The sequence below is a fragment of the Chelonia mydas genome, chromosome 2 (assembly GCF_015237465.2).
Source record: "Chelonia mydas isolate rCheMyd1 chromosome 2, rCheMyd1.pri.v2, whole genome shotgun sequence".
NCBI lineage: Eukaryota > Metazoa > Chordata > Testudines > Cheloniidae > Chelonia > Chelonia mydas.
This window is the reverse complement of record NC_057850.1, coordinates 122,549,013-122,572,547: the sequence shown is the minus strand read 5'-3', so window position 1 is coordinate 122,572,547 and position 23,535 is coordinate 122,549,013.

Genomic DNA, 23,535 nt, shown 5'->3' with positions numbered 1-23,535 from the left:
GGTTAAAAATAGCCATGGAAAGATGGTGGCATGGGGCTTCAGCACAGACTAGCAATAAGGGTATGCGCCCAAGATACTCCTGAGAACTTGTACAACCAATGCTGAAGCCCACACTGTCACATCTTCACTGCTATTTTTAGAGAGTTAGTAAGAGTAAAGCTAGAGTGGGCACATCTACACAAGCTGCAAATCACACCTCTGACTTCAGAGTAGGCATATTCTCAGTGTTATGAGAGTGCTCTGTGGCTCCCCATATATGTAAATATTTAATGAGGTGCCAGAAGATGGTATTAAAGAGTATGCATCATAGTTCTAAGGTTTTGTTAGGACCCATAAAACTTGTGTTGTTGCAAATGGCTTCCTTTATTCTGCTCTTTACATCAGCTCCTAACACTTAGCACGAACAGGATGAGGTCCCTAAGGATATGTCTACACAGCATTTTAGAGAGAACGGGAGTGAGCATCTCAGCCCAATAGACATACCCTTACACTAAATCACCCTTACACTAAATCAATTTGCAAAATGAGTGCAAAGTAAGTGTAAACCACTACTAAATCAATTCTGTTGTATTTTACATTCACTCTGCACTGCTTTAAATTTCTAAACAATGTGCAGTGTAACTTAGGCCTGATGTACACTTGAAAGTTTTACTTGTATAATTATGTTGGTCAGGGTGTGTGGGTTTTTTGTTTGTTTGCTTGTTTTTTACTAATATCATTATACTGGTAAAACCCCTAATATGGATGCAGTTATATGGATATAAAGGTGATTTACACTGATATAATTATTTCTCTTCCCATGGGGACTAAGGGGGGATATAAGAGGGGTCTATAAAATCATGAATGGTGTGAAGAAAGTGAATAAGGGAGAGCTATTTACTCCTTCACATACCACAAGAATCAGAGGTCACCCAATGATTCTAATAGGCAGCAGGTTTAAAACAAACAAAAGGAAGTACTTCTTCATATAACATACAGACAACCTGTGGGACTCATTGCCAGAGGATGTTGTGACGGCCAAAACTAAAATGTGGGTCATAAAGAATTAGATAAATTCACAGAAGATAGGTTATTGGTGATTAGCCAAGATGGTCAGGGATGCAACCCCATGCTCTGGGGGTCTCTAGTCTCTGACTGCCAGAAGCTGGGAGTGGACAACAGTGGATAGATCATTCGATGATTGCCTGTTTTGTTCATTCCTTCTGAAGAACCTGGCATTGGCCACTGGGCTAGATGGACCATTGGTTTGACCCAGTATGGCCGTTCTTATGTTCTTATGGGAATAGCTATACTGGTATAAGCACTTGTGTACCAATATAACTGTGTCCACACTACAGGGTTGTATCATTTTAACTATGTCAGCATAAACAAGATGGTACAACAAGGTGTGGACAAGGCCCTGAGTATCAGGTTCAAAGTGATTTTGGCTTGGGAATGAATATTTATGATCCCAATCGTTTCACCAGTAACCTATAGGAAATGCCTTGTACCAAACCTGATAGTGTTAAAATACATCAATGTTGCTATTCGGAATGGTTTGGTCAAATTTACCTCATATTCCTGAAAAGAGGAAATGGTCAAGGAACCACAGATGGCTGGTTATCTTCCTAGTGAACTAAAAAAACAAAACAAAAACAAAAAAACCCAAACCAAACCCTATAACAACAAAAGACAAAACCAAAACAAAAAAAACCCACCACCTTAAATATGATAATCTTGAGCCCAAGCCATGTTCTGCTTGGCCGGACCTTTAAAAGGCTTTAAAATAACTTTTAATCCAACATTGTTTGGCATTTTTAGGAAGCCATTTTGTTTCCAGTTAACCCCCTTGTCCCATGAATCATGCAAATACGAATAATAAATAATATTAGGAAGCAACAATGGATGTGTCAATCATGTCTAGTAGCTGGTGTGAATCAAAGTGTGTTATAGAAATCAGAGCTGCAAGAGATATATGAAATCACTTATTCCCATCTCACTGCCAATGCAGATTGTCATCTATCACATATTTTCTATGTTTTGTCAGACCAGTTTTAAGCTGTCTCAAGTGATAGGATTTCCACCACTTCCCTTGAGAAACTCTTTCAGCACCAAGTAACTTTCACTGATAGAAAGTTCTGCCTGACATCTATCCAACCTGTTTCCCCTTTCTCTTACTTATGCCTCCATCTACCACTTTACATAATTCTTCTCCATTCAAATATTTGTAAGCTATTTTCATGCCACCACCTGCCTTAAGTCATTGCTTAGCCAAGTGATACATATTCAGACAATACCTCCAGCTCTGTGTTTAAACAATCTGTTGGTTTTTCTGTGAAGACACGCTAATCTTTCTTGTAAAAAGGAATCCAGAGCTGAATTAAATATTTCAGGTACAGTCAATATCTGAGCCACACAGAGATGGATTATTTATTACCTTCCTGTTCCTGTTCTGCATATGAAGCTGAAAATTAAAATAGCTATTTTGCTGCCATACACTGAAAACTTGAGTTTGACACAGTGTGTGCTACTACCCTTAACTCTCTTTCCTCATTACTCTCCCCTCCTACCCACAAATGTGCTTCATATTATTTCTCCCCAGAATTACCAGAATGCATTTTTCCATTTTATAGTTATTTTCTTGCTCATTTCTTATCTCATTAGGTACCTTTGTGTTGTTTCCCTGTCCTCATTAGTTTTTGCAGCTCTGGACAATGTAACATCCTCTGGATTTAATGTGCTGTTTACTCTCTCTTCCATGTCATTAATAAAGATGTAAAATAAGACCAGAACCAACACTAGTCCTTATAGTACCCCACTAGACACTTATATTAAGCTTGTTACAAATCATTCTACTTTATCATAACAATCATATTCCACTAGCCTATTTTCTCCATTCAGTGCAACTTTCCTATTACAGTCCAGCTCAGGACCTGTTCTGTCCAGTTCCCTAATTTACCTCTGTTGTTCATTTCTTTAAAAGGCATAACATTTTTGATCATCTTAGTTTCAAAAGTTACCATTCTGCATGTCAATAACTGAGTGACCACTTTCAAACTTGTAGACCAAACGGAGAGCCCCTAAATCCTCAAGTTGGCTCTCAAATTGGCGCTTAAACACCCCATACCCATTTTACAACCCATCAGTGCCAATTTCAGTACTCAGAGGTAGAACTGGGCATCCTAAGGCTCCAGAAGTTTGAAATTTCGGTTCTGGAGTAATACATTGGGAGATACCATAAGGACAGTGTGTGATTAAAGAAAAACTGGCATCTGAAATGAATGATGCACCTTGTAACGAGGTAGAGTTGAGAGAGGTGAAAGGCAAATGCAAAATAAAAATAATTGACAGGCTGAGAGGCCTGACAAAACTAAACCTACTCTTTTCTCCCAGACTCTCAGGACTTTTGCCAAAGCCAGCTCCAACTGGCAGTTTAAGAGCACTTTGTCTCAGACAGCCTGAGGATGAGCGTGGGTCTATGAAGGATTAGGGGTAGAACTGACAACTGGGAATACAGAGAGCAATCATTATTATTTTTAATAATCATGATGTTCAAAACACAGGTGCTGTGTGTAATGAAAAAGCAGTTGTGTGCAAGTGGGAAGAATGAGGGAGGGTTAATTTTATATCTCTAAGACAAGAATAGGTTGCTCTAGCAGATGCCTGTTGAGTGACCTTTAGAGAAGATTTCATAAGTACAGAACCCCATTATTGCAGATAAGTGTGCTCAGTAATCATAGTATTACCCAACAAGGTCATGTGTGTTTTTTATTATCTTAGAAACACGGGTGTTTAAAACTCTCCCTGCTGTTCCAAAACCACAGACATTATTGAAAAGCTAGTGTTATATAATGAACAATTTCTGAATTTATAATAGAACTCATTTTCTGGGAGAACTTGCATTCCTTTTATCTCTCTGATGGTATTTAGAAAGAAAAGTAAGTTTTTAATGTGACTCTGCCAAAAGATTCATGTGCCTTCTGTTTCGGGCTTACAGTATGCAAGAGAATGCGTCTGAAGGAATTCCTTTCAACAATCCTTGTCAGCCTTGAGCTTGAGGTCACCCCCATAAAACAAAATGAAGCTGATCTGTCTTTAATGTCTTAACAATAGATATGACAAAATACAGCTACCTAGGGAAGAGGCTGAGGTATGTGTAAATGAGTGTAGGAAAGGAGAAGTAGTTCTGTATTTGCTATTACTCTTTTTCCTTCTATCCTCCCTCTCCAAAATAATACACAGTGGGCTGTAATTCTCCAGTTATGGCCAAAGAGATGAGAGACCAAGGGGCACTAGGAGCTGAAGTCACAGAAAAGGTTATGGACAAGCAATACCTAAGCTGACTCTCCAAGATCATCTTTGTTGTAATTTTAACCCTGTTTTAAATACACAAACTATCACTTTAAATTTGTAAGTGGTTTCCTGGTCGTGGCTGAGGGGTCCCAGGTGAGGGGGATCTGTAGGGAAATGTGCTATCTGGGTCTTGTGCAGTGAATCTGCAAAGAGTCAGCCTAGAGCAAGATGGGTTGAGTTATGCCTCCTTGTCTAAGGGAGCAGTCTGCTTTGTCTTTCTCTAAGAAATAAAGAAGTTATGTTGTAATCTTCCACAGTATAAAAACATAAAACACTAACTTCTCTCTGTGTATGCTGTGAACATAGCAATCCTCAGTATTTATATTTGCAATATTGTGATTATGCAATACTTTTAGAAAGGAATGGGGAACCTTTCTTCCCACTTGAAACTTTACCCATTTATAAAGTGAGATTCATCCACACCATTCTGTGGCTCTGAATTGCTCACGCACACCTAGGTCTGTATTGGACATTCCAAAATATCTAGAGAATAAAATCTTTTTGTGGTATATACAACCATGGTCCCTTATTAAGGAGTGCTTCTTGCTAAAAGCACCTTCCAGTGCAGTTATCTTCACTGCCTTCCAAGGTTATGTCCAGATGCAGTTTAAAATTCTCCTTAATACTTTCCTTTTCCATGGTGTCTACAAAAAACTTGACAACAGGCCCCCGATGTGCTGATACCATTGTCTATTATGCTGACCACTACTGTCCCATTGTTTTCTTGTACTGCCCCATTTATCTGTATCCATCTGTTGTCTCTTGCTTTAAATTTATAAGTTGTTAGGGGCACAGACTGTCTTTTTTTTTTTCCTGTTTGCACAGCACCAAGTAGAATGAGGTTCTGGTCCATACTTGGGGCTCTTATGTGCTATGGTAATACAAATAATACGTAGATTTGGATCATGGTTTCCTTAGAAATGGTCTCCCTTCTTGTGTGATACCAAGGCAGTTGTAGTGAGCTGAGACAGAGATTTAACAATGTAATGTTCTCACTACGGAATTAACTCAGGTGATTGGCATTTGTGTGTGAGCACCCATGTTAGCCTAGCCCAGGTGTGAGCAGACATACTGCAAAACTACACTCAAATTACTGGGTCCTGACTGGTGCTGCCACTAGGACTCCTGCGGGCATAGCCCATGTTTCTTTGTACTGCAGTAAGCTGAGACACTTGGATTCTTTCCCGGTGAACTGTAGGAGACCTTGTCTGTCCTCCTGGGCACATGGGTGATTGTGGAAGGCATTGGATGATTATCAACACTTGAGGGATTTATCCTGCATCCTCATGACAAAATGGGCAATTACCAACTAGAGTGTAAGCAGCACTTTAGGTTAGCCTATACCACAAGATAGCTAGCTTGGGTGTAAAGCACTGCCACACTCAGGGCACAGGAATAGGAACAACAGCTGAGTACGAGCCTGAGTTAACTCTGCAGTAAAGACATACCCTGAACATGGGAGAGGAAGAACATTTTCAGTGTATTTGTGTGTAGAATTTGTTTCTCCATTGGTTCACCACAGCCAAGGCTTTTTAACCTTCAGATCACACTACCAGGGAAAAACAGAGAAGAGCCCGTTTCAGTTCCTTGCTCTGCTACCAATTTCTGGTGTGGCTTTGTGCACGTTGATCTCTGTAAGCTTCAGTGCCCCCATCTGTAAAATGAGCATAATATTACTTCTGTACCTTCCAGGGGTATTCTGAGGACAAATACATTAAAGATTGGGAGGCATCCAGACACTACAGTAATGAGGGCTATGTAAGTGTTTAAGATAGAGATGGTTTCATTCCTCTAGGAACAGAAAAAATCATCCTAATATACACAGAGAGAGAATCATAGAATATAAGGATTGGAAGGGACCTCAAGGTCATCTAGTCCAACCCCCTATTAAAGCAGGACCAATCCCCAATTTTTGCCCCAGATCCCTAAATGGCCCCCTTAAGGATTGAACTCACAACCCTGGGTTTAGCAGGCCAATGCACAAACCACTGAGCTATCTCTCCCCCCACTGAACTATCAGACAGATGAGAAAGAGTGTGTGTATACACACATACACTCTCTCTCTCCTCTCTCTCTCTCTCTCTCTCAAACTGCAGAGGAGCACCCAAAATTTGCTTTCACAAAAGCATTTAAAGTTCACTCACCACAACTTTTAGATGGATAGTACTGTGCTTGATCTTCATAAGCATAGAGCATGTCACACTGGAATATAAAATCAATTTCATGCCATGTTTGAACTTAAATACACCCTGAGTATGTAATTTATTCATGGTTAGTTTAATAAAACTAAATATAATTAGGATGTTTCTGTAAATAAGGAGATTTTGCTACTATGAATTGTGGCATTTCTCTGTTTTCTATGAGCATTATTAATTTTAGTGGTAGACATATTAGTCATATATTGAGTTATTGCACAATAAATCTGACAAAGTGTGCTGTCGACATGTAAGAAAAAGATGCCATTAGCCACAAACATAATATTTAATAGGAGATGGCATAATGATAAAAATGTATTCAAACGTTGCATAATTAAGTAATGCCATTGCTAGACTTATCAGCAGATGGCTGGTCTAAATGAGAGACAGACTATATGTGGGGTAAGGGAGATCATTAGGTATAGAAACTTAAACAGACTAGCACTGAAGTGTTTCCCATTATCACACATTAAATGTTAATTGCAAAATAATATTTGGCTGGAATTTCAATTTCTGATTTTTTTATTTTAATTCATATTTTAATAATACTTTGTGCCTTTTGTTGCCTTTCCATTGGCACCTTGTATCCAAGAATCTCTAAATGCATTGCACAGATGGAAAAATATTTTAATGAACCAGCTAAGGTCTGTATATGTACCATTGCCTTCTAATGGATGGAATGGCAACTGCTTTGTTGTGTGACCTTGACCCTGTATTGCCAATATCCTTTAGCTTGAGTAGAAAGAGTCTATGCTTCTGCAGCAGAAGGACAATATCTGTCACTGAAGTTTTGAGTGGCAAGAGTGAGTACCATAATGACATATTTGAAGGCAAGGGAATTGACCACAGAATTTTTACTGAATTATTATTACTTCTGTTTTATAGATAGAGAAACTGAGTCACAGAAATGTAAAATGACAACCAAAGTAATATAATGAGTCAGTAGCAAAGCCATATTTTGGTATAAGATAAGAGTACCTATCCCAGCCTCTATCTGCCACTAACAAATTTTAAAATTCAATGTTTATCAATTGAAAAAGCAGTAATTTCAGCTCTAACACAAACCTTCACCCCTCCACCCCGAAAAAAGTTTGAGAGAATACAAGGGTTTCAAAACATACCCTGAAGGTCAACAGATTTGGACTGTTCTTGAATAAAATGGGTAGGAAGTGAGTTCCAAAGGGATCTTCAAAGAATATCGCCCAGAAGTGCCCTCTTCAGTAATACCAACCAAACTCCATTTATCTCAATTGCTATAGTATTGTACAGGGAGAGAAGCCACCTCTCTGGTAAGTGGTTCCTAATCGGTTTAGGGATTAGGAAGTAAAAAATGACACCTTAAACTTCACCCAGAAACCAGTGCAGGATGGAGAAATGCCAACTCTGCAACATGCCTGGATCTCCCTTAGGGGTCTGTCTCCTGTCTCCAAGAAAAGACAGAGGAAAACTCCATAAATACAAATTTGAAGTGTCTACTCTCTTATACAAATTATTGCTTTACAGGGGAAACATCAGCTTCATATGACTTTCCCTTCTTTAATCTTCTTCCCCTCCAGAACCCCTAAACTGAATGGCCAGGCTCCAAGAAGAGTCAGGCCTGACTGATTATTGTTGAACATGTGTCCAAAAAGAATCATTTGGTTTCAACCTGACTTTCAGTATAATCAAATGTCCTCACCTGGGCCCTGACTCTTGAACTTTGCAGAGTGTCTGGGTAACAAACTGATGATGATTATGGTATCTTTATTTTAATCACATACACTCTGGAGCTGCTATGTCTCAGTGTGGGCAAATAGGACTTGGGGTAGATTTCAGACAATAATGAAGGGAGATCTTAAATTTCTCAGTCAACAGAGTACATTCTTGCCAAGCATAGCTTTTAAAGAGGAGAGGGAATATGTTTCTGAAAGCTTGTGTCAGAATGTATGCAAAATTAGATGCATGGGAGAGATGCAGAATCTCACAATCAGAGTTTCCAAACTACTGCAGAGTTTAATAACCTGTATGAGGCATACTGACACTTATTAGCTTGATTTGCTATCTTTGAAGCGGATACATCAATGGGGGAGCCCACTAGAATTACCCTGTATGACAGACATGCTTTTCACTCAAAGTGCTGCTTAAAATATCTCTGCAAATGTTTTGGCTTTCTCTATTTAATAGTGGCAAGGGCTTATGCGCTCTTTTTTCACTTAGCACTAGAAAATGGATTTTCATAAAAATAGATGCATTTTTCTCACCATTCCAGCCAATATTGATCTTTTTAATACTCATGTCATGTCATTTTTGGAGGTTTCAAAGTGACAAAAACAGATAAAGCAAAGAGCTTAAAACAAAGTATGAACTGTCTGGAAAGTCGATGAATATCCTCCTTCGCCAACTGTTCTTGACAAACTTTTTCTGCTGTGCTCCTAGTCATCTACAGGGTTTTTTACACAGCTCCCAGAACAAGTCCTTCAATAGGTTTAATCCTGCTGAATACAGTTTTATTATAAGTAACAGCTGAACAGTCTGATTGGCAGCTGTGTTGGTCTCAGGATATGAGACAGAAAGTAGGCGAAGGAATATATTTTATTGGACCAACATCTGTTGATGGAAGGGACAGCTTTTGAGCTTCACAGAGTTCTTCTTCAGTTTTTTTGTTACTAAGAGAGGCCAAACAAAATAAAAAGTATAGCAATATTTTTTAACAGACAGACAATTATATAATAATTCTCACCCTGGTAAACAGTTGCACCCTATTAACTCAATGAAGTAAAGCAGAAGCAAACGTCACTTCTAGGTGGAACATTGCTTTATTAATAAAATTTGGGCATATACAGTAGATTCCTAGTCCATATTATGCTAGCACAGATAGCACAGAAAAAATACAGTACAGTTTAACAACACTGGGTTATAAAGTCTGCAGTTTATCTTTTGGAGTATGGCAAGGCCAGCAGCATTGCAAATGCACCACAACGTGCCATATTCCCAACCTGGAGAGAAGAGGGACCTAATCCAGAGCCCAGTTTGAAGTCAATGGAAAGATTTCCAATGACTGCAGTGGTCTTTGGATCAGGTCCCAGACCTCTAGGAGAGAGAAGGTGAGTTTAAAACAAACCAACAAAAATCTTACCAGCTCTATATTTCATTGCTCTTTGCCCCTTTTTAATTTTTTTTTAAAAATTCAGAAAATTTCAGCTAGTTCTAGCTAAGCAATCTGGACTGCTACCAAACTGCTATCACTTGCCTTAGACACTTCACATTAGTTATCCCATCTTGCTGTGCTAAGTCAGCTCTTTACCACCTACAGCATCTCCACTTACAGACTGAGGACAAGTGCTTAATGTGACAGGATGGCATGGGTGAAAAGCACAATTTACAATCTAACCACTCCCACCACCAACCCACAACAGGACAATCTGGGGATTTAGCAGCAATAATACAAATAAAGACTAATACTACCAATAAAAATTAAGTCCCAATCCACACATTTCACCTTGAAATTAGGATTCATATGAACCTCAATATTCAATGCAAAACATGGAGAAAAATGGGCAAGTGTCATTATTTTCATTGTGAAATAGATGACTGAGAGGATCGAGCTAGACCTGACAAGTTAACACAATCATAAAAAGCAAAAGATAGCATTTTTCAGGAGAACTTTTCACTGAATTCCCTCAGGGTTCTGCTAGCTGCAAAAGGAGTTATCAAAATACTCATACAGACCTCTTCTAGTTCTTACTGGCAGGCCCCTAACTATGCAAAACTCAACCAATTTCAGGTTCTGATAGATTTGTACATCTGGTACATAGCATCCCAGATTCCCAGTCAATCTTTCATTTGACATCTTTCTGACTATCAAAGAGTTTGTCTTTCAGAAAATTACTTTTATGATATAAACCTTAGAGTTCTGGATAAAATGATCCATCTGTTCTTTCTCTACAGGCGATGAGCCTTACCTGCTTTTATCACCCAAGTGAAACTCTTTAAATCCGTCATAATAGTTTAGCATTATACTGATTGTATCCTTACCACAATGAAATGTCCCACTGGAAAGTCTTCCATTTGAAGTGTGTCTGACATTTTGGAATTCTACAGAATCATCTTAGAGGCTGTACAATATATTTTTTCCAGAACTAATATAGCGGGAGTTTCTACTTCCCTTCAGAAATCTTTAACTATGGTTCAAGGAACTCCTGAATGCCATGTTAGAATTCTATACAGCGTTTTGAAGTATATAGCTAATAAAAATATTGGTAAGAAACAGATAAGTGGGCAGGTGTGACCACAAACCATTTTAAAAGAAAGCAGTCTTGGAGTTCTCTTCCAATAATAAGTACCAGCTGACTCCAGATACAGACCATCAATTGTTGTTGCAGCTTCTAGTAGCTGGTTGTACTGAGAATCGTAACACAGATGGAGCTGCAGAAAAGGTCATGGATACACAGAAAATGAACTTGTTTTCAAAATTTATGGCCAATCCTATCTGGCCTATAGCAGCGGGCTCTCTCTCATTTTGTGGCAATAGACGTGGGCACTAAAACCAGTACTTCCAAAATGACCTTTTGAAAACAACTACTGGGAGTGCCATGCTTAGCTAGAAAGATAGTCAATCTGCTTCTCATGGGGGAAGCTATGAAAGGGCAGGCAGGGTGCGGAAGTAAGGTAGAATTCATGCTTTTCCATGAGGCTGCCTTCTTCAGCAATCAAGTGATCACCCTAACTCCAGAAGAAAATTATAGTTTCTATTATGGAAAGGAGGGGGTGAAGAGGTAGGAGATTTACTGAATGAGGTTCTATGCTGTGTGAAGCTATAGGAAAAGGAGGTCATTAAGAAGTGGAGGGATGTTGGTGTTTAGACCAAACTAGAAATTACTGAAAGAAGCAAATGGAAGAGATTTCTGGCGAGAGTGCAGAAGTGAGGGTCTGAGCTGGTTCAACTGGCAACAGCAGCAATCCTGGTGGAAGTTGTTCATGGCAATGATAAGAAAATGAATAACCAGACCACAGGTAAGTACATGAAAAGGAGTTAATTTGCCAAAGCCTTTTTTTTTGCTAAATATATATATAAACTAGATTTAGCCAAAATTAGCCGTACAGTGCATAAGTGCTTGCTGTACAGCATTCTCCCTCAAAAGAAACATGGCCTTGTCAATGGTACATATCACTGAAGATGGTTTATACCATGAGTTGAACTTTCCAGCATGCTGCCATCCCTTTTCTTTTCTTCTTTTCTCCTACTTAAAAAAAAAAAAATCTTACTCAGCATTTTTCTCCCTGTCCCAAGGAAACAGTCCAGATAACTTAGAGATAGAGAATCAGGCACAATAAGTGGAAATCAAGGAAATGTCACTATAGAGTATCTGCAACCTTCTGAATGTTTTTACCTCAACACCCAATCAACTTTTCAGGCCCCTTCCCTCTGGACCGTGGCAATAAGCCAGCAACTCCAGGAATGACCACTATCTAGCCCTCAAAATGAGGAAGACAACAGAATGAAATCATCTTTATCTATCTGCTTCATTTCTAAGTTATGATCTGATTGCCCCTCCCATAAGCCTGTTTCAAGGAGGAGGCCACTAGCAACACCTGCCCCTCTGGGGTATCTGGAACCAGAATTCTCAGTCAAACGACCCTGGCAGGGGGAGACAGTAAAATCCCAATCCGGGGAAGCTTTCAAGATCAGAAGAGACCTGGAGCTTCTGCATGAGATCAGAGAATTGCAAAGGAAGCCCATAATGAAGACTCACAGAACAGTGCTGTTCCTCTGAGACTCACAACAGAGTCAATATGAGTGTGAGGAGTCATCTGACTTGGTCACCAGGTTCCCAAGACAGAGGTTGCATAGGACATTATGGCTGCAAGTGCAAAAGCAATCAGATGAGATGTTGGGCCAGAATCCAGACCCACATACTTGTGAAATAGAGTGTTTTGGTTCTATGGAACAGTGGACCATGTTCAAAAAGTACAATGTACAGGAAGAAAAATATTTGTCATGGAGGACTTCAATCTGTGAGACATATGCTGAAGGTCTCATTATGCCACTAGACAAATATACTTAGGAACTCTAAGAATAAGTGACTTTCTAACTCACAATATTGAACCCAACATTGGGTACTACCATACTGGACCTTATTCTGATGGGAAAAAAGATGAACTGATCACCTATGAACCAACATTCAATGAAAAGAAAAGGAGTACTTGTGGCACCTTAGAGACTAACCAATTTATTTGAGATTAAGCTTTCGTGAGCTACAGTTCACTTCATCGGATGCATACTGTGGAAAATACAGAAGACGTTTTTATACACACAAACCATGAAAAAATGGGTGATTATCACTACAAAAGGTTTTCTCTCCCCCACCCCACTCTCCTGCTGGTAATAGCTTATGTAAAGTGATCACTCTCCTTACAATGTGTATGATAATCAAGGTGGGCTGTGGATTTGTGCTGGAAATGGCCCACCTTGATTATCATACACATTGTAAGGAGAGTGATCACTTTACATAAGCTATTACCAGCAGGAGAGTGGGGTGGGGGAGAGAAAACCTTTTGTAGTGATAATCACCCATTTTTTCATGGTTTGTGTGTATAAAAACGTCTTCTGTATTTTCCACTGTATGCATCCGATGAAGTGAGCTGTAGCTCACGAAAGCTTATGCTCAAATAAATTGGTTAGTCTCTAAGGTGCCACAAGTACTCCTTTTCTTTTTGCAAATACAGACTAACATGACTGTTACTCTGAAACATTCAGTGGTAACTTAGATATACGTGTTCATGATCTGGTTACATTTCTTATCTGCAAAGAGAAAAATCCCACTGATATACATATAGCTTTAAAATGGACAATTTCCTGAAGCTGAAGTAAAATTGACTAAGAGGAAAAAATTGAACTGAAATGTGCATAATAAATGCTAGTAGTTTAAGAACATTTTACTAGACGCTTTAAAAGCCACAGCCACAAGTTATGCTCCTATGTGATGACATTACAGCTACTAGAAATGAACATTTGACAAAAAACACCATGGCTCAATTGTTTCTCTTCTTCTGTCTTCACCATTATGAGGTAGGGAGGATGACTGGGTTATACAGGTGAGAATGTACTCTGATATGTTCTGTCTGCAGAGAGCAGACAGTAACATACCTCAGCGCCTCTGGTGAGATGATGTAAAGCAGTCCTTGCACCTTCTGTTGCTCCTTTTCCTTGCCCTAGCACCTGTTGCCTGGCTATGTGCCTGTATTGCCACCTAGTGATCAGGTGGTGGAGTCAGCAGGTTTCTTCCCATTAGAAAGTCAGTCCTGCCCTTCAGTGCCCTAGCTCAAAGGTTTCCAGTCCTCCCCTCCTGCACAGGGCTAGCAGGGTCTGGGTCTTTAAGTAGTGAAGGCCTATTCCAGCAGGCCTCTCATCTTAGATGAAGGCCTCAGGTGTTGCACTGTCTTCTGGGAGTGGGTAGGTGAACACAGGCCCTACCCTCTCCACCAAACTCCAGTCCAGGGCCCAACGGTGGGTGGTTACCTTCAGCCCATGGGATGCTAATCTGCCACACCCCCTGGACCACTTATTACCCCTGTTTTTAGTTCCACCAGAGTAAGTCACTTCTCTCAAGTCTCTGACCTGCAAAGTCAGTCACTTATCTCTCTTTTGTAGATTCTCCACTGAGAGTAGTTAAGCTCTGGACTAGGCTTCCAAGAGAGGTCTTGGAATCCCCATTACTGGACATTTTTAAGAATGGGTTGGAGAAACCCATCATGGATAGTCTACATTTACTCAGTCCTGCCTTAGCGAGGGGACAGAAGTAGATGATCTCTCGAGGTTCGTTCAAGCCCTACATTTCCATGATTATAACTGAGACCCAGAGTTGGTAGCTGAACTTTATAAAACCATTTAGGGCATTTAGCCACACAACTCTCAACTTGGATTTGCCAGGCTAATTCCTTCAGATGGCATTAAGAATCTTATCCAATAAATTTAAAATGCAATGTCCCATGAACATGGTTGTTCCTCATCAGTTGCTTTGGGTCTCTGGATGCTTTAAGAAGGCTATTTAAGAAATTTAATTTTAAGTGAATTCCCAGTTCAGTTTCTACAGCCAAAAGTGAGAGATTAAACTGGCAAATAGCTCACAAACTGTTAAAATCTGATAGCATGTTTGAGCGGTCTAAGGCTTCACCTCCACTCTCCTTGGGTGTTTGTGACAGTCTACACTATTATGGTCACCACTTTTACACAATTATGATAAATCTTGTGCAAAATATGCCTTCTGAGGTATCACTGGAAAAGTCATAATCTGTTTACCATTTCTGTCCTGTTCAAATGCATCATTGTATATGAAGTTATGATATTTTTCTATATGTTTGTCACATATTGTGAGTCTGGTAAATGCCCAGAGACTAGCCCTTCAGAGATGACAAAGAAACTGTAAACACAGAGGCCTTACATGCCAAACCTCATGTAGCTAAAAAGTGTGAACAAGAATTTTCAATTCATCTGAAGGACGCTGGACAGCTCATGTAGGGACTGCCTAACCCTATGACACAGTATGGATTTTTCTAGCACCTGGAGAAAAATATAAAAGAAGGGACAATGACATCACCATCACCTCTTCTCCCACAACTACGCTGAAGGCAACAAGATCATTTGGAAGACAAAGGAACATTTGAACTGGGAAAAGTAGTCCTAACTGGAAAAGCTTTCCAGTTGGCACAGGGACTGCTGTAGGTTTTTGGGCAAGAGAAACTGTATTACTTCAAATTTGACTTAGCTTGATAAAGTTTAGGAATTAGACTGCAATTTTATCTTTTATTTCTTTTTGTAACCAATTCTGAACTTCTATGCCTATAGCACTGACAAATCACTTAAAACCTATCTTTCTGTAGTTAATAAAGGTATGCTAGTGTTTTATATAAGCCAGGGTGGTTTTGATTGAAGTTTGGGGAATCTACTCAGGCTACAAAAGCTGGTGCATATTCATACCCTTGGGTGATACGGCAAACTAATTAATCAGTTTACTCTGACCAAGGGGATCTTGAGCAATATAAAATGCACAAGGCTGGGACGAGGGATAATCGGGTGTCGCCCTATATGTAATTGAAGAGTGGCTGGGCATAGCACTCTGGTATTTCTCTGGGAGTGACTTGTATGCTAGAGACTGGGATGAGTGAGCACAGTGGCAGCTCACACAGCAAAGCAGGGCAAAGTGCACACCAGACTGGAGAGTTAAGGGGACACTATGATCCTGGGGCATGTCACAGTGTATATCCCAACTTTTGATTCTACCCCTGCCAGAAGGGATGGGACTTGAGGACTAGAAGGAACCAGCTGGGTCATATGTAGCAGAGAGGTCAGGGAGAAAATGGAGACAGAAAATAATGAGAAAAAAATTATTAACTGTTAATATTCTAATATTTCAAAATAATACATTAAAAGGCATTTATAATCACTCTTTTACTTTATGTTCTATTATAAACTATATTAGTAGAAGACTGAAACAAACATCCTTAACCATGATTTTACTTATTATTATTTTTAAAATGAAGCTTAAAATTAAATGCTTGGGCTTTAATAGTAAGAGTGTGCACTATTGATGCACTTCTTGTGCAGATGAAGTCAATCTGCCTTTGGTCTTATACCTCACAAAACATTCAAGAAGTACTCCAATAGCTCTCCAATGCATGCATTCATAGCAGTAAGTTATAGCTTTACTTTTAAAAGATGGCTTTCATTAGATATACACAGTTGTAGCTCTTGAGAGTTTAGAATCCTGAAATGTGGTTAGACTTTTGCAGATAGCCCCTCACTCTGATGGGATGAGCCAAATCCCAGCTCAGAACATCCCCAAACTTTTGAATGTTGCAAATCCACCTCAAAATCCTGCAGCACAAGACTAATCTTTAAATCCCCCCCCACCCTCGAAAAAAATCTATTTATGTTTTAACACAATATAGTAATATTCAGATGGAGGATAAGCAGAAACTCCTTTGATGTATCAACTCAAATTAAACTTGTCAGTACTGTAATGGAAGAAAAATTAAACCACCAAAGACATATTTAGTATATTAGAGTGCTGCTGTATTGAAATATTCCAGGTCATTTGTTTATACTGACTGAGTGACGTAAGATAAGGACAATCTAACCTCTCTTTATTTAAAATAAAATATTTACAAAAATGAATTTCTCTGTCCTCTGCCAAGGTCTATAATTATAATCATGTTAATTTATGTGTGGGGGTGGGAATTTGAGGGGAAAGAGGAAGGCAATATCTTAGTCTGACACTAAATCCTCCAGGCTAAAGGAGGTTGATTTATTTAAAATTAGACATGGAAAACTGGTTAGCATCACAGCTTCCTTTTGGCTACAATGCTCCGGTATGTGTTATATCGATGGCAAGCTTTTAATGAGATGAAAACATAATGAATGAAATATTAATAGCAAGTAATGATGTAAATCAAGTAAAATTTAAGAGATCAAGTCTTAGGTATTACAGCATTAAAAAGTTTGTTTTCTTCTGCTGTAGTTTTGTGAAAATGGGTCTCTAGATCTTTAGCAGGCCTTTGATTCATGGACAGGTTCAGATAAACAAGCCTCTTAAAGCTCAAAATCTCTAGCTTGAGAGATTAGTGGCATCCATGGAGTAGGCTGATTTTCATCATGAGAACTATCACCTTATTCTGAACATGATCTTTTTATTATTGCTGTGTGGGGGTGGGGAGTGTGTGGAAAGAATGGGGCCAGACTGGTGAGAGCGTCTATGCATGAAACAGTTAGAGAAGAGGGAAGGGAATCAAGGATTGAGCATCAACTCTCAAATTGGGGGACTATGGAGAGAAATGAAGCAGCCCCAGGAATGGATAATGCTTTGGAGTAAATGGTATCACTGCATCTTTAAAGGTCTGTAGCCAGGAGCCTTGTAGATAGGATGGAGCAAGGCTCTCCTTCCCCTTTTTCTCCCCGCCCCAACTAACTAGGAATGAGCTGGGACAAGAGGACCAGCATAAATGCTGCCTGCTCCCCACACAGCAGGGCAGATGCCTGTAGATGCTGAAGGGGGAATGAAGTAAGTAGGTCTTGAGTTAGCAGGGAGAGGCTACCAGCAGGAGAAAACTGTCTGCTAGATCCTCCTAGCCTGAGGATTAGTGGAGGAAAAAGGGGCCAGCTCAGGAAGAAACTAGCTAAGGCCCTACAGCTGGCTAAATATGACCCAGTTCCAAAGAGTAGGGTTGGGGTTCCTGCTATGAGGAGAGATATATGGAATGTTCAAAGCACAATCCCAGCTCCAGGAAGGGGGTGGGGGTGGTGGGGTGTCTCCTGAACCCATACAAAGAGATGACCAGGACTCTTAGGGACCCAGAGCAGTGTCATCTAGGGCAACTAACAAACTTTGTAAAAAAGTTAATAAATCAGACTTCCCCCCCTAAAGGGGAGGGCATGTCTTGGAGTAATAGACTGAAAAAACCTGAAGGAGTGGAGTATGTGGTAAGGGGCATGCGGGAGAGGTTCATCCGTTGATAGGGAGAAACCCCAAGATAACTCTTCATGAATCATGTACAGAACTGCTTTGTGTGTGGATCATTTCAAAAGATCTTTAGTGTGAAATTCTGCATCATTTCTTTATATTGATGTTTTGAAATGGGAAAAATAAAAGTGATGCTCCGCTCACTCTCCCTGCCAGAGCCAGGATGCCCTGAAGATAGCTATTTTTCTGCTCCCTCTTTTCAGCTAAATGTAGGAACATTAAATACCTTAAACATAACACAGAATTCTCTCTCTCATTTTCCATTTTGTTATTCCTCTGATCTCTATCATGATATATTGAATCAGTCTTTCTTAATCTGAGCATGCTTATTAAAGAAAGCAGTTAGTACTTACAGGCAAAAGACTGTGGTCCAGCTCGTTCTGGTTGGGTCTCCCTTGTTCATACTCTATCTGAAACTCTGTACAGCACACACACATCCAGTGGCTGAACAGTGCAAGTAATTATTCAACTTTCTTTCCTTACTAACATTCTATCTTTCGTAACATTCTCTTTTCTCATATATATTTTAAATATGTTTTTTTTTCTCTTTAAGATGTTTCCCTTTTCCTTAAGTCCCATATCTCTTTAACTCTTCTTTCCCTGCCCCCCCCCTTGGCTCTTTCATGACACTTCTCTCTCCCCTCCCTCTACCCAAACTGTCCTTCCACTCTTCCCCCCCGCCCCCCAGTCTATTCTACTGGAACTGATTGAGAGTACTGCGGTGCCTTGAAGATGAAAGCATAAACTCTCCACCACCACCCCCCGACACACCTGAGCTAGTGACTGATTTCTTCATCATACTGTATTTTCTTTATAACCATACTACAGGGGACAGAAAAGAAGGCATAATCATTTAAAACAAATTGTTGACACTCATTCATGGGATAATCTAATCTTTCTAGGATTTTGTTTCTTTCCAAAGTTTGTTCTTGCTTATGAAAAAAATGTATTTACATAAAATTTATTCCAGCAGCAATGCCATAGTAAGTGTAATAAATGAAATGATCCAATCCACAGTGAAACTGGCACAGTATCCAGTTCCTCAAGTTAACAGGATTTTTTTCCCCTCCTCATACATGTACTGAAATAAAAATATGTGACTTTTAAAAACATGACAGATGCTTTAGAAGGAAAAAAAAAACTATGACATGTGCATGATGTTTGTTTTGCTGGCTTAATTGCTATCTATATTATAAAATCTGCCACAAATATGCAGACTGGTCAGAAATAAATTTCAGTGCAGCAAGTCTCTTTTGGAAAATGCTGTTCCATCAAAATTGGATGGAATTTGTTTGGAATGTGTCGATTTTGATGAGATTGACAGAAAAAAATTCAAAACAAAATGGGGTTATTTTGTTTTGACATTCTCTTTGTTTTCTTCAGGCTTAATTTAAAAAGACAGTTGTATTATTTTATGATATTTTAATGTTTTGGTGCCTTCAGAGGGAAACATTTTAATAAGGTAATTTCAATGTTTCTGAAACAGTATTTTGAGATTTTCATTCCTCAGTTAACTCTGACTTTTCATCCCAAATAAGGACAAAAGAAAACTTGAAAGTGTCACAATGTCCCATTTGCTGACCAGCTCTGCAAATTGTACATTTTTGGTCAAATTGTGCTTTCAGTTTCACCAGTGAAATCAAAGGTAACTCCAGTGAAATCAATAGTTGTTTTGATTTTACACTAGTCACAGGAACTAGTCAAAAATGCCATATTTTTGAAAATGGCATTAGGAAAGTTTCTGAGGTCTGGAAGGGAGGGGGCAGAAGAGAGAAATTACTCCCTAACCCAGTGATTAGAAATGTGGGAGACCCAAGTTTAAGTCCCAGCTCTGCCTGATTTGGAGGAGGGACTTAAACCTGGAACCCCACATCCTGAACAGACTGTGTGTCATAAAAGCAATGTTATGATCATAGTAGTTTCAAAAAGAGAACCCTCGGCCCCTTGTGTTGGTTGGATACATTAGTTGCTGAAGATGGCACAGAGAACCCTTTCCTACCGCTGTAACATGGCAGGATACCCATTTAGCACTCAGAGTGCTAGAAGATGAGGGCTGGAAAACATGACTTTTCATGATCGAAAGTGGTAGGCCTGCTGGTTTGGAGGCACGTCTTGCTGCACTGTAAATATGTCGCAGTTGCCAGTGCACGCTATGGAGCCTACATACCATCTACTCTATTTTTAATGATGATCTCAGTATGGTTGAGAGACTATGGCATGACCAGCACCTCTTTTGTTCATTTTGTCACCCAGAATGAGGGACAGGATAGGGGCAAAAAGCTTTTTTTTCCAGCTGCCATGAAGTCATACTCTGCAACGTTTGGAGCAGGATTATAAATATCCTTCTATAACTTTCAGATTGTAAATAGGCAGGGACTTTGTTTTGTTATGACGATTTGTCAGGGATGCCAGACTGCTGTTTCCCAGTAGGATCACCATTTATGTTGTCAATCAAGGGCTGAGCCAAGTACCCTATAAATCAGTGAGCTGTCATCTTGTCATGTTTTCAGTGGATAGTACCTGCCATTTCTCATCTAGCTGAGTTCATGTTTCCTTTTAGCTTCAGAACAGGACAGAATATTTGGTTAAAAGTACATAAATTTGAATTGGCCCAATCAAAACTAAAAACAATGCTTCATTAGTTTTTCATTTCAAAAACTCATTATAGTTGGTGGTAGTTATAGTGTAACAACAACACCCAGAAGCCATACTCAGAATTAGGGCCTGACTGTGCTGTGCTGGCAAAACAGAAGACAATTCTGGTCTTAAACACCTATTGTTCCAAGGTCATGAAAAGGCTCTTACAAAAGGAGACCAGCCTCTTGAGACTGAGGTACTACTGTATTACATGTTCATTAAGCCTGAGAGTTCAGGCTTTGAAGCCTGAGAACATCATAGTCATTCACAGAGAATGAAAAACAGTAGTCAACATTACCTTAAAGAAAATGGTGCTAGTCTTTATTTTTTCCTTTCCTATGGTGGGTTGAGCAACAAACTCATATTAGACTTTAGTATTCATACTAAGCTGTGTTCCAAGTTTTTGAAATCATGTCCTGGCCCGCATGTAGGTTCTGGAATTACAAATCTCCTATCTCTGGTAATATTGACAACTTTAAATTTAAAGCTGTCACTTTAAGTTCTAAGGGTTTTCCTGGTCCTGTTTGCAGGGAAGCATATGATCTAGATCTTCAAAGAGCCAGCCTACCGAGGTGGGTTGATTTGTGCCTCTCTGCCTTAGGGGACAACCTGTATTGTCTTTCTGTTTTTTATTCTGATTTTAAGAAACGCATTGGTATTAGGTTGCAACCGTCTCGAAAGATAAAAACATGAACTATTCTAACTTTTCTGTGTTGATGCTGTGAACATAACACAGCCTATGGATAATACAGGTCAATACCCTGATATCTCTGGGAAAACAGGGAAAGGATGTCTTTGGATGTCAAGAAGCCCCCAAATCATCATTCAGTTCTTGTCCTATGCTTGGTGAGTAGTCACATTTGTAATCCCTATCTCCACATGGAAACTTCCATTGAACCCTAGACCTTGAGCATCCTTGGGTCCCAGGGATGTTGTGCATTTGAACACTGGAGTTTTCTTCACTTTTCATTCGCTTTCCATTTCTGACTTTGCCCTGTCTGTTTCAGTGAATGGTTACTTTTTAATGGTCACATGACCTCAGAGCTGTAGTTGACTAAAGGACAGGGCAACCAAAGGCATTTCGCAGAATGGTCTCCTTATGAACAGAGAAACTTCTTACTGTAGTACCTCTGTTTTCAGCTCTGTTTCACTTACGTAGAACCCTAGTGGTTCAATCCTGTAAGATTTTGAGGATTCTGGTCCAGATCCAGCAATACACTTAGGGTCATACATACCTTTAAGCCTGTGAGTTGCATGCAATGGAACAAATTGCAGGCTTAAAGTTAAACCTGCTAACCTATGTGCTTTGCTGGTTCCAGGACAGAGTGTTCAGCACCTTGTTCAATCAGGCCCCAAGTACAGGTATTTGGAGAGTGCTCTGGGTGGGTTACGGTACCTTCATTGATCTCTTTCACTAGTCCTGGTCCCCACATCCTCTTTGAGTCCAGCTGCTTCAGAGCTTGCTGGGTTATCTTATAGGAGACTGCATATATAATAACCAGACTGGAGACTGAACCAGGATCTCCAGAGCTAAAGTATGAGCCTCTAAAGCTTGAGCTAAAGGACTAAGGCCCAGATTTTAAAAAGTATTAGACTTTGCTCTGCCCAGGGTTGCAATGCTTAACTGACTTAGCAACCTAAGGGCCACTGATCTTCAGTGAGACTGGCTCCTATGTCAGTTAGGTGTTGCAATGCTGAGTGGAGCAATACCTGTAAAAATTGGAGCCTATGTCCAAAAGATGGCAGCAGCAGCAGCACTTGTATCTTCTGTGGATCAGACATAGGAGGTCTGGGGAAAAGGTTATGTAAACACTTCCTGAATGTTGGGTTAAATTCAGAGGTGGTTTTCTGGGCCCCATTCACTTTGTTCCCAGAACGTCCCTTTAATTGAGCATAACCATTTCCAGGTTATGTCAGATTCATTTACATCCCCTAAGCAATACTAAACATCCCCACTGCTATACTGTTGGGTCTTATACCACCATCTATATCAGCTTCCAACTTTGTAGGCTCTCAGAATCCATACGTCATTTATTTAGAATAGAGATTAAAAAAGAATACCCATCCAAAGCTTTGAGGGTATGTCTACACAGCCTGCACCAGCAAGCCTCCCATTCCGGATTGGCAGACCTGAGCTCACGGGGCTCATGCTACCATGCTAAAAATAGCTATGTAGCTTGGGCTCTGAAGACTTAGGACAGGAGTAGGCTTCAGAGCCCAAGATGCAGCCTAAATCACATCTCCAAAGTGCTGTCTGCACAGCTATTTTTGTAGAGGAGCATGAGTCCAAGGCCGTCAACCTGGGCTGGGAGGCTCGCTGCTGTGGACTGTGTAGCCATACCCTGAGTGTCCAGACAATAATTAAAGTTACAATAATCATGCCATGTCATAAATATGAATAACCTCTCTCCAGTAACCATCTATAATCAAAGATAGATTACAATTTACCTTCGCTGCAGAGAGTAGTGGGAAAAATCTCCAGAAAAGACTAACACCCATAACATACCCTTATCCTTTCCGCAAATGGCTTGTCTGTAAATTAATCAAATTTGGGAGTATTTGGGACCAAACAAGGGAAACAAATTGCACAGTCCTGGGGCCCTCACTAAGAATCCTGTCAGCAACCCCTTCTCTTTTCTCACTTGGGGTAACCCAGCTTGAGCATCCCCTCAATGCAGATCACAGTATAACCTGGGGACAGAGGTCATCATGACTATGTCTACTAGCCTTGCTAGAGTGAGAACACAGCTGATCAGCCTTTCTTTGTCATGGCCTCCATACTCCTTCCAGGCTCTTGTTTCTAGCCACCAGTATCCTAATGTTAAATTAGGATGATCCCTTCTTTACTCAGAAGTCAATCTTTGCTGGTCACTATG